Source organism: Zalophus californianus, chromosome 17, assembly GCF_009762305.2.
Source record: "Zalophus californianus isolate mZalCal1 chromosome 17, mZalCal1.pri.v2, whole genome shotgun sequence".
In the NCBI taxonomy this organism is placed as follows: domain Eukaryota; kingdom Metazoa; phylum Chordata; class Mammalia; order Carnivora; family Otariidae; genus Zalophus; species Zalophus californianus.
This window is the reverse complement of record NC_045611.1, coordinates 22,390,188-22,406,804: the sequence shown is the minus strand read 5'-3', so window position 1 is coordinate 22,406,804 and position 16,617 is coordinate 22,390,188.

Below are 16,617 nucleotides of genomic sequence, written 5' to 3'. Positions count from 1 at the left end.
AATGGTAGAAGCCATCAGCATCCGGCCATGTCTTGTGTCGGTGAGTGAAAGTTTTCTTAGTGCCCGGTGACTCAATGGCTAAAGAGAGAACTTTAATCACAAAAGTCCCTCTACAAATATGTAAGCACATTATAGCAGAGAATTTTTTTTTTCAGATAAGTTGGAGAGTTTACATGTAGAAGCGTTCTTGGTACCCCCCCCACCCCGCTCCAAAAAAAAATCAGCGTAACAGGGTTTTTTGCAGCCAAACTGATAGTCATAAGATGGCTTCTAGTACTCCCCTCCCTTTACTTAGTTTTTATTTTTTAAAAAGATTTTATGTAATCATTTCTTTAGAAGGCACAAGTGGGGGGAGGGGGAAAGGGAAAGTAGAAAGACAAACTGAATCAGACCCTGTGCTGGGTGCAGAGCCCAACATGGAGCTCGGAGCTCGATTTCATAACCCTGACTGAGCCAAAACTAAGAGTCAGACTCTCAACTGACTGAGCCACCCAGGCACCCCAGTTTTTATTTTTAAGTTCTCCCCAGAGTAGATTAAACCAATGGATAAATAATCCTAAGAATAAATGTATATTCATGGAATGTGTAGGTAAACTCTGTAAGGACTCAGTTATGTCATACTACTAAAATAGAGAGCAAGAGGTACTCATGTGGTGTCACAGTTTCTAGGATCTGCATCTTTCCTCAGTAACATATCTGAGGACAACTGACCACCAAGGTGTATTTTTAAATTAAGAATTCAATATACAGAAGAGTATGCCTAGCATACCACCATTTGTTAAAAAAAAAAAAAAAAAAAAAAGGTATGTTTGCTTGTAGGTGCTTAATTTACTTTGAAGGGTACTCAAGAGATTAGTAACAGTGGCTGCCTTCCAGGCAGGAAAAGTGTTTATCTGGAATAGAGAGATGGGAGGCAAACTTTTTCCTATATAACCTTTTGTGCTTTGTGAATTTTGATCCATGACCATATATCTGTTACCCATTCAAAAATAAAATAAAAATACATGTGGCTAAAAGACTGATGTCTGAGAAGGAGTTAAGATGACAGAGGAGTAGGGAGACCCTAAGTTTGTCTCATCCCTCAAATACAAGTACAACTGAGAAATCAAAGAGAGGTTTGAGAAAATAAATGCTGCAAGTCTACAAGTAGAAAAGTGACCATTGTTTGGAAAGTGGGAGGGTCAGAGACTTGAATCTGGTGATATAGTTGACGATAGGGTGGTGGGGAGGGACCCTGCTTAAGGAGACTACTGCAAAATATTATAAGCAGCAGAGTGCAAAATCAGAACTTTCAGAGGTCTGCTGCAGTGGGGGATGTCCCTGGCTTAAAGCTGCTCAGTGGCAAAGTGGGGTGGATTCCCACGTGTGAAAGCATGACCTGAGGATCCCCAGGGTCTCAAGAATGGGTGGCGCCTAAGTGGCAGGGTTCACAGGCACAGGAGCATGGAAGCCAGCTGACAAAAGTGAGTCTAGGTGCTGGCTCTCTGCTCTGTGTTGCCATAAACTGCAAACCACTGCACGGTCGAGTGATCACTTTCCTGAGACGTGTCCAGCAAAAAGCACAAGTGAGGCTAGATCCCCCTGCCCCAGGAACAGCCTAACCTCGAAGCAGCCAAATATATAAATCAATAACAAAATTAAAAAAACACATTGACAATAATAGTAGAAGACTTTAACACCCCACTCACAGCAATGGACATCTAAGCAGAAAATCAACAAGGAAACAAGGACTTTGAATGATACACTGGACCAGATGGACTTAACAGATATATTCAGAGCGTTTCATCCTAAGACAACAGAATACACATTCTTTTTGAATGCACATGGGACATTCTTCAGAATAGATCACATACTGGGTCACAAATCAGGACTCAACTGGCATAACAAGACTGAGATCATACAATGCATATTTTCAGACCACAATGCTATGAAGCTTGAAGTCAACCAGAAGAAAAAAAAATTAGAAGGACCACAAATACATGGAGGTTAAAGAACATCCTACTAAAGAATGAATGGGTCAACCAGAAAATTAAAGAAGAATTTAAAAGATGCATGGAAGCAAATGAGAATGAAAACATGACCCTTCAAAACCTTTGGGATGCAGTAAAGGTGGTCCTAAGAGGGAAGTATATAGCAATACAGGCCTTTCGCAAGAAACAAGAAAAGTCTCAAATATACAACCTAACCTTAAACTTAAGGAGCTAGAGAAAGAACAGCAAATAAAGCTTAAATCCAGTGAGAGAAAGAACAGAAATCAATGATTAGAAATAAAGAAAAACAACAACAGTAGAACAGATCAATGAAACTAGGAGCTGGTTCCTCGAAAAAATTAACAAGATTGATAAACACCTAGACAGATTTATCAAAAAGAAAAGAGAAAGGACCCAAATAAATCATGAATGAAAGAAGAGAGATCAGAACCAACACTAAAAAATACAATTATAAGAGAATATTATAAGCAATTATATGCCAACAAATTAGGCAATCGGGAAATGGATAAATTATTAGAAACTACCAAAACTGAAACAGGAAGAAACAGAAAACCTGAATAGACCCATAACCAGCAAAGAAATTGAATTGGTAATCAAAAATCTCCAAACAAACAAGAGTCCAGGGCCTGACGGCTTCCCAGGGGAATTCTACCAAACATTTAAAGAAGAATTAATAACTATTCTTCTGAAACTCCAAAATATGGAAAACTTCCAAACTCTTTCTATGAGGCCAGCATTACTTTGATGAACATGGATGCCAAAATTCTCACCAAGATACTAGCTAATAGGAACCAACAGTACATTAAAAGTATTATTCACCACAACCCAGTGGGATTTATTCCTGTGCTGCAGGGGTGGTTCGACATCCACAAATCAATCAACATGATATACCACATTAATAAAAGAAAGGATAAGAACCATACCATCTTCTCCATAGATGCGGGAAAAGCATTTGGCAAAATATAGCAAATTTCTTGATAAAAACCCTCCACAATGTAGGGATAGAGGGAACATACCTCAACATCATAAAATCCATATATGAAAGGCCCACAGTGAATATCATCCCCAATGGGGAAAAACTTAAAACTTTTCCCCTAAGGTCTGGAATGTCAAATGGATGTCCACTCTCACCACTGTTGTTCAACAAAGTGTTGGAGGTCTCAGCCTCAGCAATCAGACGACAAAAAGAATCAAAAGACATTCAAATTAGCAAAGAATAAGCCAGACTCTTACTCTTCACAGACAACATCATACTCTACTTAGAAAATCCAAAAAGACTCCACTGAAAAATTTCTAGAACAGATACAGGAATTCAGCAAAGTCCTAGGATATAAAATCAATGCACAGAAATCAGTTGCATTCCTATACACTAACAATGAAGCGGCATAAAGAAAAATCAAAGAATTGATCCTGTTTACAACTGTACCAAAAACCGTAAGAAATCTCGGAATAAATCTAACCCAAGAGGTAAAAGATCTGTACTCTGAAAACTACAGAACACTTACAAAAGAAATCGAGGAAGACACAATGAAATGGAAAAACATTCCATGTTCATGGAATGGAAGAAAAAGTATTATTAAAATGTGTATGCTACTCAAAGCAATCTACACATATTCAATGCAATCCCTATCAAAATACCATCAACATTTTCACAGAGCTGGAACAAGCTCTAAAATTTGTAAGGAACCAAAAAAGACACAGAATAGCCAAGGGAATGTTGAAAAAGAAAACCAAAGCTGGAGGCATCACAATTCCGGACTTCAAGTTGTATTACAAAGCTGTAATCATCAAGAGAGTATGGTACTGGCACAAAAACAGACACATAGATCAATGGAACAGAATAGAGAACCCAGAAACAGGCCCTCAACTCTATGGTTAACTAATCTTTGACAAAGCAGGAAAGAATATCCAGTGGAAAAAAAAGAGTCTCTTCAACAAATGGTGTTGGGAAAATTGGACAGCCACATACAGAAGAATGAAACTGGACCACTTTCTTATACCATACACAAAAATAAACTTAAAATGGATGAAAGACCTGAATGTGAGACAGGAAACCATCAAAATCCTAGAGGAGAACACAGGCAGCAACCTCTTTGACATCGGCCACAGCAACTTCTTGCTAGACACATTTCCAGAGGCAAGGGAAACAAGAGCAAAAATAAAGTACTGGGACTTCATCAGGATAAAAAGCTTTTGCATGGTAAAGGAAACAACCAACCAAACTAAAAGGCAACCTACAAAATGGGAGAATATATTTGCAAATGACGTATCAGATAAAGGGCTAGTATCCACAATCTATAAAGAATTTATCTAACTTAACACCCAAAAAACAAAAAAAATGGGCCAAAGACACGATAAGACATTTCTCCAAAGAATACATACAAATACCAACAGACACCTGAAAACATGCTCAACATCACTCTGCATCAGAGAAATACAAATCAAAACCACAATGAAAATCACCTCACACCAGTCAGAATGGCGAAAATGAACAACTCAGGAAACAACAGACGTTGGCAAAGATGTGGAGAAAGAGAAACTCTCTAACCCTGTTGACTGGAATGCAAACTGGTGAAGCCACTCGAGAAAACAGTATGGAGGGTCCTCAGAAAGTGAAAAATGGGGGGGGGGGGCGGAGCAAGATGGCGGAGGAGTAGGAGACCTAGATTTCGTCTGGTCTCAGGAATTCAGCTGAATAGGGATCAAACCATTCTGAACACCTACGAACTCAACAGGAGATCAAAGAGGAGAGTAGCAACAACTCTCTGAACAGAGAAGCGACCACTTACTGGAAGGTAGGGCGTGCGGAGAAGTGAATCCGAGGCGATATTCGGGAGGATAGACGGCGGGGGAGGGGCCTCCGTCGGCCGCTTCTGGCAAGTGCTAGAGCCGCGGAGCACAAAATCGGAACTTTTAGAAGTCGGTTCCGCTGAGGGACATCGCTCCAGTGGCTAAGCGGGGGTGGAACCCTCGCGGGACAGTGTGGTCTCAGGACCCTTGGGGTCACAAAAGACCGGGGGAGCCTCAGTGCGCCAGAGCTCCCAGGTATCGGATCGGGGAAGCCAGCTGCAGAGAGGGAGCCGAGGCGCGGGCTCTCAGCTTGGGGTTGCCATAAACTGTGATCCGCGGCCCAGTCGGGCCACTGCCCCTGCAGCAGGGACCCAGCGGGCGGCAGATCCGGGGAGACTCCCCTTCCTTCCCGGGGAGGAGCGGCGCCGGAACGCACCGCGGGGATCTGCTGGGTTTGGAGACGCCGCACAGGGTCGGGTGCCAGAGATACAAACGCTTGGTCACAGGCCGGGTGAGCACGGAGTGCGGCCGGAGACCAGGGACAAGGGAGTGACTGCTTTTCTCTGGGGACGCACTGAGGAGCAGGGCCCCGAGTTCTCAGCTCCTCCGGGTGGAGATTGGGAGGCCACCATTTTTGCCCTGGTCCTCCAAGGCTGTACGGAGAGCTTGCAGGGAACAAAACCTCCCGAGATCAAACCCGAGCAGCTTGCTTAGCCCGGACCGACAAGGGCGGGGCAATTCAGCCTCCGGCAAAGACATTTAGAAACCACAGCAACAGGCCCCTCCCCAGAAGATCAGCACGAACAGCCAGCAAGCCAAGACCAAGTTTACCGATCAAGGAGAACGGGAGAACTCCAGCGCTAGGGGAATACTGCACATAGAATTCATGGCTTTTTTTTACCATGATTCATTAGTTCATCAAAGTTAATTTTTGTTAACTGTTTTTTTTTTCTTTTTCTTTTTCCCTTTTTCAACCAACATCTTATCAATCTCTTTTTAAAAAAAAAAAACATTTTTTATTTTTCATTTTTAGAGTCATATTTTATCCCTTCATAGTCGTTACCCTTATTTGTGGCATATATATATAAGTTGTTCTCTCTTTAAAATTTTGAGATACAGTTTCTTCTAACAGATAAAAATATACCCTAAATCACTACTGCATGGTTCTGTTCTAGTCTCCTGCCTGATCACATTCTCTCCCTTTTTTCTTTTTTGTTTTTTAAATCTTCTTCCTTTTTTCAAACAACTTCTTATCTTATCAAGTCCTTTTATAAAATCTTTTATAATTTTCCTCTTTACAGTCATCTTCTATCCCTTCATTGTATCAACCCTTATTTTGTACATATATGTCTTTCTTCCTTTAAAATTTTAGGAGGCACTTTTATCTAACAGACCAAAATACGCCTAAAATCTAGTGTGTGGCACTGATCTATGCACTAGCCTGATCATATGTGATCACATTCTGCTTTTTTTGTATTGTTCTGTTTTTGTTTTTATCTTTTTTTTCTTTTCTTTTCTTTTTCTTTTTTCTTTTCTCTTTCTTTTTTCTTTCTTTCCCTTTCTTTTCCCCTGGTTTCAGGTCTTTTCTGATTTGTATACAGTATATTTGCTGGGGACGTTTTAAACCTGTTAGCATTTTGTTCTCTCATTCATCTATTCTCCTCTGGACAAAATGGCAAGACGAAAAAAATCACCTCAGCAAAAAGAACAAGAGGTAGTACCGTCAGCCAGGGACCTACTCAATACGGACATTAGTACGATGTCGGACCTACAGTTCAGAATCATGACTTTAAAGATACTAGCTGGGCTTAAAAAAAGCGTGGAAGTTATTAGAGAAACCCTTTCTGGAGAAATAAAAGAACTAAAATCTAACCAAGTCGAAATCAAAAAGGCTATTGATGAGGTGCAATCAAAAATGGGGGCACTAACTGCTAGGATAAATGAGGCAGAAGAGAGAATCAGCGATATAGAAGACCAAATGATGGAAAGTAAAGAGGCTGAGAAAAAGAGGGAGAAACAACTACAGGATCACAAGGGCAGAATTCGAGAGATAAGTGATTCAATAAGACGAAACAACATTAGAATAATTGGGATCCCAGAAGAAGAAGAAAGAGAGAGAGGGGCAGAAGGTATATTGGAGCAAATTATAGCAGAGAACTTCCCTAATGTGAGGAAGGAAACAGGCATCAAAATCCAGGAGACACAGAGAAACCCTCTCAAAATCAATAAAAATAGGTCAACACCCCGACATCTAATAGTAAAACTTACGAGTCTCGGAGACAAAGAGAAAATCCTGAAAGCAGCTCGGGAGAAGAGATATGTAAACTACAATGGTAAAAATATTAGATTGGCAACAAACCTATCCACAGAGACCTGGCAGGCCAGAAAGGACTGGCAAGATATCTTCAGAGCACTAAACGAGAAAAATATGCAGCCAAGAATACTATATCCAGCTAGGCTGTCATTGAAAATAGAAGGAGAGGTAAAAAGCTTCCACAACAAACAAAAACTAAAGGAATTTGCAAACATGAAACCAACCCTCCAAGAAATATTGAAAGGGGTCCTCTAAGCAAAGAGAGAGCCTAAAAGCAGCAAAGATCAGAAAGGAACACAGACAACATACTGTAACAGTCACCTTACAGGCAATACAATGGCACTAAATTCATACCTTTCAATAGTTACCCTGAATGTAAATGGGCTCAATGCCCCAATCAAAAGACACAGGCTATCAGATTGGATTAAAAAACAAGACCCATCCATATGCTGTCTGCAAGAGACTCATTTTAGACCCAAAGACACCCCCAGATTGAAAGTGAGGGGGTGGAAAACCATTTACCATGCTAATGGACACCAAAAGAAAGCTGGGGTGGCAATCCTTATATCAGACAAACTAGATTTTAAAACAAAGACTGTAATAAGAGATGAGGAAGGACACTGTATCCTACTTAAAGGGTCTATCCAACAAGAAGATCTAACAATTGTAAATATCTATGCCCCTACCATGGGAGCAGCCAATTATATAAGGCAATTAATAACAAAAGCAAAAAAACACATTGACAACAATACAAAAATAGTGGGGGACTTTAACACCCCCCCTGACTGAAATGGACAGATCATCTAAGCAAAAGATCAACAAGGAAATAAAGACTTTAAATGACACACTGGACCAAATGGACTTCACAGACATATTCAGAACATTCCATCCCAAAGCAACGGAATACACATTCTTCTCTAGTGCCCATGGAACATTCTCCAGAATTGATCACATCCTAGGTCACAAATCAGGTCTCAACTGGTACCAAAAGATTGGGATCATTCCCTGCATATTTTCAGACCACAATGCTTTGAAACTAGAACTCAATCACAAGAGGAAAGCTGGAAAGAACTCAAATACATGGAGACTAAAGAGCATCCTACTAAAGAATGAATGGGTCAACCAGGAAATTAAAGAAGAATTAAAAAAATTCATGGAAACCAATGAAAATGAAAACACAACTGTCCAAAATCTTTGGGATACAGCAAAGGCAGTCCTGAGAGGAAAGTATATAGCAATACAAGCCTTTCTCAAGAAACAAGAAAGGTCTCAAATACACAATCTAACCCTACACCTAAAGGAGCTGGAGAAAGAACAGCAAATAAAGCCTAAACCCAGCAGGAGAAGAGAAATAATAAAGATCAGAGGAGAAATCAATGAAATAGAAACCAAAAGAACAGTAGAACAGATCAACGAAACTAGGAGCTGGTTCTTTGAAAGAATTAACAAGATTGATAAACCCCTGGCCAGACTGATCAAAAAGAAAAGAGAAATGACCCAAATCAACAAAATCATGAATGAAAGAGGAGAGATCACAACCAACACCAAAGAAATACAAACAATTATAAGAACATATTATGAGCAACTCTATGCCAGCAAATTAGATAACCTGGAAGAAATGGGTGCATTCCTAGAGATGTATCAACTACCAAAACTGAACCAGGAAGAAATAGAAAACCTGAACAGACCTATAACCACTAAGGAAATTGAAGCAGTCATCAAAAATCTCCCAAGAAACAAAAGCCCAGGGCCAGATGGCTTCCCAGGGGAATTCTATCAGACATTTAAAGAAGAATTAATACCTATTCTCCTGAAACTGTTCCAAAAAATAGAAATGGAAGGAAAACTTCCAAATTCATTTTAGGAGGCCACCATTACCTTGATCCCAAAACCAGACAAAGATCCCATCAAAAAGGAGAATTACAGACCAATATCCTTGATGAACATGGATGCAAAAATTCTCACCAAAATACTAGCCAATAGGATGCAAGAGTACATTAAAAGGATTATTCACCACGAACAAGTGGGATTTATCCCTGGGCTGCAAGGCTGGTTCAACATCCGCAAATCAATCAACGTGATACAATACATTAACAAAAGAAAGAACAAGAATCATATGATCCTCTCAATAGACGCAGAAAAAGCATTCGACAAAGTACAGCATCCTTTCTTGATCAAAACTCTTCAGAGGATAGGGATAGAGGATACATACCTCAATATCATAAAAGCCATCTACGAAAAACCTACAGCGAATATCATTCTCAATGGGGAAAAGCTGAGAGCTTTTCCCCTAAGGTCAGGAACGCGGCAGGGATGTCCACTCTCACCACTGCTATTCAACATAGTATTAGAAGTCCTAGCCACAGCAATCAGACAACAAAAAGAAATCAAAGGCATCCAAATCGGCAAAGAGGAAGTTAAACTCTCACTCTTTGCAGATGATATGATACTTTATGTGGAAAACCCAAAAGACTCCACCCCAAAACTGCTAGAACTCATACAGGAATTCAGTCAAGTAGCAGGATATAAAATCAATGCACAGAAATCAGTAGCATTCCTATACACCAACAACAAGACAGAAGAGAGACAAATCAAGGAGTCGATCCCATTCACAATTGCACCCAAAACCATAAGATACCTAGGAATAAATTTAACCAAAGAGGCAAAGGATCTGTACTCAGAAAACTATAAAATACTCAGGAAAGAAATTGAAGAAGACACAAAGAAATGGAAAAACGTTCCATGCTCATGGATTGGAAGAACCAACATTGTGAAGATGTCAATGCTACCTAGAGCAATCTACACATTCAATGCAATCCCCATCAAAATACCATCCACTTTTTTCAAAGAAATGGAACAAATAATCCTAAAATTTGTATGGAACCAGAAGAGACCCCGAATAGCCAGAGGAATGTTGAAAAAGAAAAGCAAAGCTGGCGGCATCACAATTCCGGACTTCCAGCTCTATTACAAAGCTGTCATCATCAAGACAGTATGGTACTGGCACAAAAACAGACACATAGATCAATGGAACAGAATCGAGAGCCCAGAAATGGACCCTCAACTCTATGGTCAACTTATCTTTGACAAAGCAGGAAAGAATGTCCAGTGGAAAAAAGACAGTCTCTTCAACAAATGGTGTTGGGAAAATTGGACAGCCACATGCAGAAGAATGAAACTGGACCATTTCCTTACACCACACACAAAAATAGACTCCAAATGGTTGAAAGACCTAAACGTGAGACAGGAGTCCATCAAAATCGTAAAGGAGAACACAGGTAGCAACCTCTTCGACCTCAGCCACAGCAACTTCTTCCTAGAAACATCACCAAAGGCACAGGAAGCCAGGGCAAAAATGAACTATTGGGATTTCATCAAGATAAAAAGCTTTTGCACAGCAAAAGAAACAGTCCACAAAACCAAAAGACAACCGACAGAATGGGAGAAAATATTTGCAAATGACATATCAGATAAAGGGCTAGTATCCAAAATCTATAAAGAACTTATCGAACTCAACACCCAAAGAACAACTAATCCAATCAAGAAATGGGCAGAAGACATGAACAGACATTTCTCCAAAGAAGACATCCAAATGGCCAACAGGCACATGAAAAAGTGCTCAACATCGCTCGGCATCAGGGAAATCCAAATCAAAACCTCAATGAGATGCCACCTCACACCCGTCAGAATGGCTAAAATTAACAAGTCAGGGAACGACAGATGTTGGCGGGGATGTGGAGAAAGGGGAACCCTCCTACACTGTTGGTGGGAATGCAAGCTGGTGCAACCACTCTGGAAAACAGTATGGAGGTTCCTCAAACAATTGAAATTAGAGCTACCATACGATCCAGCAATTGCACTACTGGGTATTTACCCCAAAGATACAAATGTAGGGACCCGAAGGGGTATGTGCACCCCAATGTTTATAGCAGCAATGTCCACAATAGCCAAACTGTGGAAAGAGCCAAGATGTCCATCGACAGATGAATGGATAAAGAAGAGGTGGTATATATACACAATGGAATATTATGCAGCCATCAAAAGGAATGAGATCTTGCCATTTGCAACGACGTGGATGGAACTGGAGGGTGTTATGCTGAGTGAAATAGGTCAATCAGAGAAAGACATGTATCCTATGACCTCACTGATATGAGGAATTCTTAATCTCAGGAACAAACTGAGGGTTGCTGGAGTGGTCGGGGGTGGGAGGGATGGGGTGGCTGGGTGATGGACATTGGGGAAGATATGTGCTACGGTGAGCACTGTGAATTTTGTAAGACTGTTGAATCACAGATCTGTACTTCTGAAACAAATAACGCAACATATTTTAAGAAAAAAAAAAGAAGAAGATAGCAGGAGAGGAAGAATGAAGGGGAGTAAGTCAGAGGGGGAGATGAACCATGAGAGATGATGGACTGTGAAAAACAAACTGAGGGTTCTAGAGGGGAGGGGCTGGGGGGATGGGTTAGCCTGGTGATGGGTATTGAGGAGGGCACATTCTGCATGGAGCACTGGGTGTTATGAACAAACAATGAATCATGGAACAGTACACCAAAACAAATTATGTAATATATGGTGATTAACATAAGAATAAAAAAATTAAAAAAAAAAGAAAGTGAAAAATGGAACTGCCCTATGAGCCAGCATTTGTACTACTAGGTATCCATAGGATACAAAAAAAAGTGGATTGAAGGGGCACATGCACCCCAATCTTTATAGCAGCAATGTCCACAATAGCCAAACTATGGAAAGAGTCCAGAGGTCCATCAACAGACGAATGAATAAAAAAGATGGTACCATGGAATATTGCTCAGCCATCAAAGAGAATGAAATCTGGCCACTTGCAACAACATGGATGGAACTAGAGGGTATTATGCTCAGTGAAATAAGTCAGAGAAAGGTAAATACCATATATTTTCACTCATATGTGGAATTTAAGAAACAAAACAAAGAGAAGGAAAAATAAAGTAAGATAAAAACAGAGTGGGAGGCAAACCAAAAGAGACTATTTTTTAAAAATATTTTATTTATTTATTTGAGAGAGAGAGAGAAACCATGAGTGGGGGAGGGTCAGAGGGAGAAGGGGACTCCCCGCTTAGCAGGGAGCCTGAAGTGGGACTCCATCCTGGGACTTCAGGATCATGACCTGAGCTGAAGGCAGTCGCTTAACCAACTAAGCCACCCAGGCGCCCCCTAAAAGAGACTTAACTATAGGAAACAAACTAAGGGTTGCTGGAGGGGAAAGGGGTGGGGGATGGGGTAACTAGGTGGCAGGCATTTAGGAGGGATGAGCACTGGGTGTTATATGCAGCTGATGAATCATTAAACTCTACCCTTGAAACTAATATTATACTCTATGTTAACTAAATTGAATTCAAATAAAACATTTAAAAAAATAGCGATGTTTGATTCAAATTATTTGGGAGTGTGCTAATTTTCAAAGCAGTCATGGCACTTACCTCTCCCCTGGGGCCTTTTATACCTCCTTTCTCTCCCTATCAGATGTCACCAGTGAATTCTTCTGTTCTCCTGATTGTCCTAGAAGGACAATTCTTGTGGTATTTGGGGTTTGTTTTCATCACAAATCTTCCCCCATTCTAATATGGGCATAATCAAAACATCAGCACCTCCTCACTTTTATCCAGAACTTTCCAGAGGCCAATTAGGCAAAGATTTCCTTCCAAAAATTTAGACCCTCTTGATAAAAGAAAAAGAAAGAAAAAAAAAAAAAAAACCAGCATGCAATTGATTTCAAGAGGCATCAAATATATATTAATGCCTACTGGGTATGGCTGAGTAATTTACATTTATGGTAGGAGTTATGTTTAACTTACCTTGAAAACAGATGAATAATAGATAAAAGGAAGAAAATAAGCATTGGTGAAGCCACCGCTGTATGTTAAACTTTCATATACTAATTCATTTAATCCCCTCAAATCCATGTGAAAGAGGTATTATTCTTATTTTATAATTATATAAAACACACAGAAAATATTAACTGATTCATGTACCTAATCCCTGACTCCAAGGCTTTTTCTACCAAACACATGTAGAACTATTAAAAATGATGTAAAAATAGTAAAAATTGAAAAGCTCATTTCTTTATTTCTGCCTTGTTAAATTAATCCTATGCAGCAAAATGTCACCACCAAATGCAAGATGTATTTTATAAAATTCCTTAATCTGTTTATTCATCACGGAAGGGTACATTAGAGAGACTGGGAACTTGATCTTTATTTTCCTACTAACAGATGTTGTTACTCAGAAACATGTAATTGAGCACTTCAGGGCAATTATTTTAAAATATACTGCTCACCTTTCCAGTAACTTTCCATGTGGTTCCCTGAAATTAAGACACATTTCATGTTGAGTCATCAAACGGCCCCAAGCCCCCTCCTTGGAGACAATGCTACCTCAAAAAGTATGGTTTTAAACTGCCAACCTAATACAAGGAGGAAGAATGTCAGACCTCCTACATATTCAGAACCGTCTGTCACCAGATTGGGAGCAGCTTTTTGAGGCTTTTTAAACCTCTCTCCAGTGTTACCTCTCCTTACATCCAGGTGATTATTGCATTCATAAAGCATTTTTCTCCTTTTCAGAAATTTTAGAATCCTAAAGTACATCTGTATCAGGTGAGATTTTAAAAGCCAATTTAAATAGTCGTTGCAATTACTTGATTTCTCCAAATATGTTATGCTCTAACACATCCTGTTATCTTTCTATCTGCTGTTTTCCCTACCTACCTTGCTCCTGCATTGCCCACCCACCCTGTCACCTCTTGCCAATCTTTGTCAAGACCCATTCCGTCATGGACTTTCCTCCAAAACATCTCCTGACTCCACCTAATTCCATAGGCAGAGTTCTGTAACTTCCCATTGTGGCCACATTAAGCATCGTGAAAAACTATTCTAACAGCCATTCCCTACAGTTGTTTACCATCTCTCCTCCTCTAAACTAATGCTATTCACAAACTGCTGTACATATTCACATAGGCTAAAGCAATGATATTAAAAAAAAATAATCCATACCTAGCCCAGCGCCTCATTCAGTGTTTGAATACAGTTTTGGTAAATGAAAAAATATATATAATTATTTGCTTTTTATTACAGCAACAGAAATTTACTGAGCCACACTATATACAGATCACTGTACTAAGTACAGTGGGAGTCCCCAGACACAAAGTTTTTGCTTAAGAGGTGAAGAGCATGAGCTGTAAACTATACAGACTCTTCCTCACCACTTACACACTCTAAGATGTGTGGCAAATTAATGAACCCCACTATACCCCAATATACAATAGTGGTCGACCTGTGCACTTAATGATATAAATGTTTATTACATATTTACTAACAGACCTAGAACACAAGCGTTAAGGACCTTGCTGCCCATTTGGGAACACAAGACAAGAATAGACTTCAGAACACAATTATTTTCCTTTGGATCATCTAGTCCCTAAGTCGCAGACCAAAATTTTCCTTGTGGTGGTGGTGGAAAGGAAGCTAAGGGGGATGGGAGGTGGAAAATAAAAAGGGGAACCCATCCCAACTCACTAAATCCTCTCTTCTGTCGTGCTAACCCACTCTCCTGATATTAACAACCGTTCCTCATACTCTTTAGATGATGTTCATGTTGGATTTCTCCTCTGGCAGGATCCTAGGTCTCTAGGTAAAAGTTACTATTATTGATTGTTCATAAAGGTCCTCAGGGTAGCTCAGAAAGACAATTTAGGAAACTATTCCCAAGACCCTAGCTGGATATCATCTCTTATTTTATTTTTTCTATTCCTTTGGGAAAGGAACAGCGTGAGGATAATTGCAGCCCAAATCCATCTTGATTGGAGGCCTCAAGAGAGTAAATGGATATTCAGGGATTCCACCCTAATCTTTTCTTATATACAAATCCATAATTACCTTGTTTCTTCTTTAAAAAGATGATAAAAAAATGCAGCCAGCATTTTCTCTGTACTTTCTTGCCCTAAATCAGTGAGACTTCCACATATCTCCACTTCAAATATCTCCATCCTTTTAAATGGCACTTTATATGCATCTTGCAAACCATGTACTGTAATCAATATTCCTTACTGTGAAAATGTCCTTTAAAAATAATATGATGTTTACCCAATATTGAGTCTCTTTTGCCTCATATTGTCACATTCAAAAGCATATCAGCTCAGTGGTAATTGAAGGCTTACAAATTCTATGTTCTTAGGGCAAAGAAACTGAATAGTGAAACACAAAACACACATAAACATAAAGTAAAATGTGACTTTAACTTCTTCAATAAACTAAAATGTTCTACTAAATCTACAGGGTGTTTGTTGATTTTTATTATTTATTGTTATTATTTTTAGCAAATCTCACTTTAGATGTGGGATCTTATACAGAATAAATTTATAGACAATGTCAAAATCAAAAAGAAAGTATAAATGCAAAAGTAAATTGTTTTTTAAATTTAATATACCATGTTATTAAATTGGTTCCACTACCTGAAAAAGTTGATTATCACAAGAATATACCTAATCTGATGAAAAGGATTCAGTATGGCCTAATTAATGCTAGTTTCCTTTTCTACCTAGAGACCTATTTCAGTTATACACACAATGGTAAGTTTAATCACCAAGGAAAAAAAAAAAGAAGTGGTGGTAAGAGTTTAGAAGAATAGCAACTCTTACAAACTGTGTAACCCAAACTCTCCAGCAGCACAAAACAAATTGTCAGCTCAGGTAGCATATGAGGATTAAATTTTTTATTCCCTTTGCACATATATTTTGAGCTTTATAATGTACTGGTAATCAATGGAATGAAAAAGACAGAAAAGTTCCTAAGCTACTTAGATTCAGAGATTGTAGTCTGCATTTCATAATCATTATAACTTCTTTTACTTCACAGGATAGTTTATTATGCTTTCAAGTACTTGGAGAAAAAATGAGTCAATACTTGTGTTATCATGGGCTTCAATCTTCTTCTAAAATAAATGTGCAACTTCTACTAAAACGATCACCAAAAGTAAAGATATTACATGAATTTAGGGTGAGGAAGTCCACAGGATCTGGATGTTCTTAATTAATTAATTATCTTAATGTAAGATTTTTTAGGAGCTTGTTCAAACACTATTATTCACATTGAATTTGACTTAGCTTGGCCAGGAAAGATGAATATTTTAGAAAACATTTGCAAGTTAAGTTTTTTTGTCATGGCTGATCATTTACAAATTTACTTCTGAAGCTGTATCTATGAAGTGATTTTTTAAATAAAAGGCAACTGTAAGAATATAAGCAAAATATCTATCAAAATTACAATGAAGGAGCCAAGTATTATGGATCATACCTGCCATTTAATGGCATATTATTAATATTAAAGTTCAATTATGTCAAAATAAAAATATAAAAGCTGCAACACTATCTTTTGTCATGTATTTGGAAAAATGCATTAAGTACTCCAGATACACTGAATTCTGATATAATAAATATACTTTTGGAGTGTGGGAGTCAGCTTAGAGAGAAGAGACAGAAAATCAGGG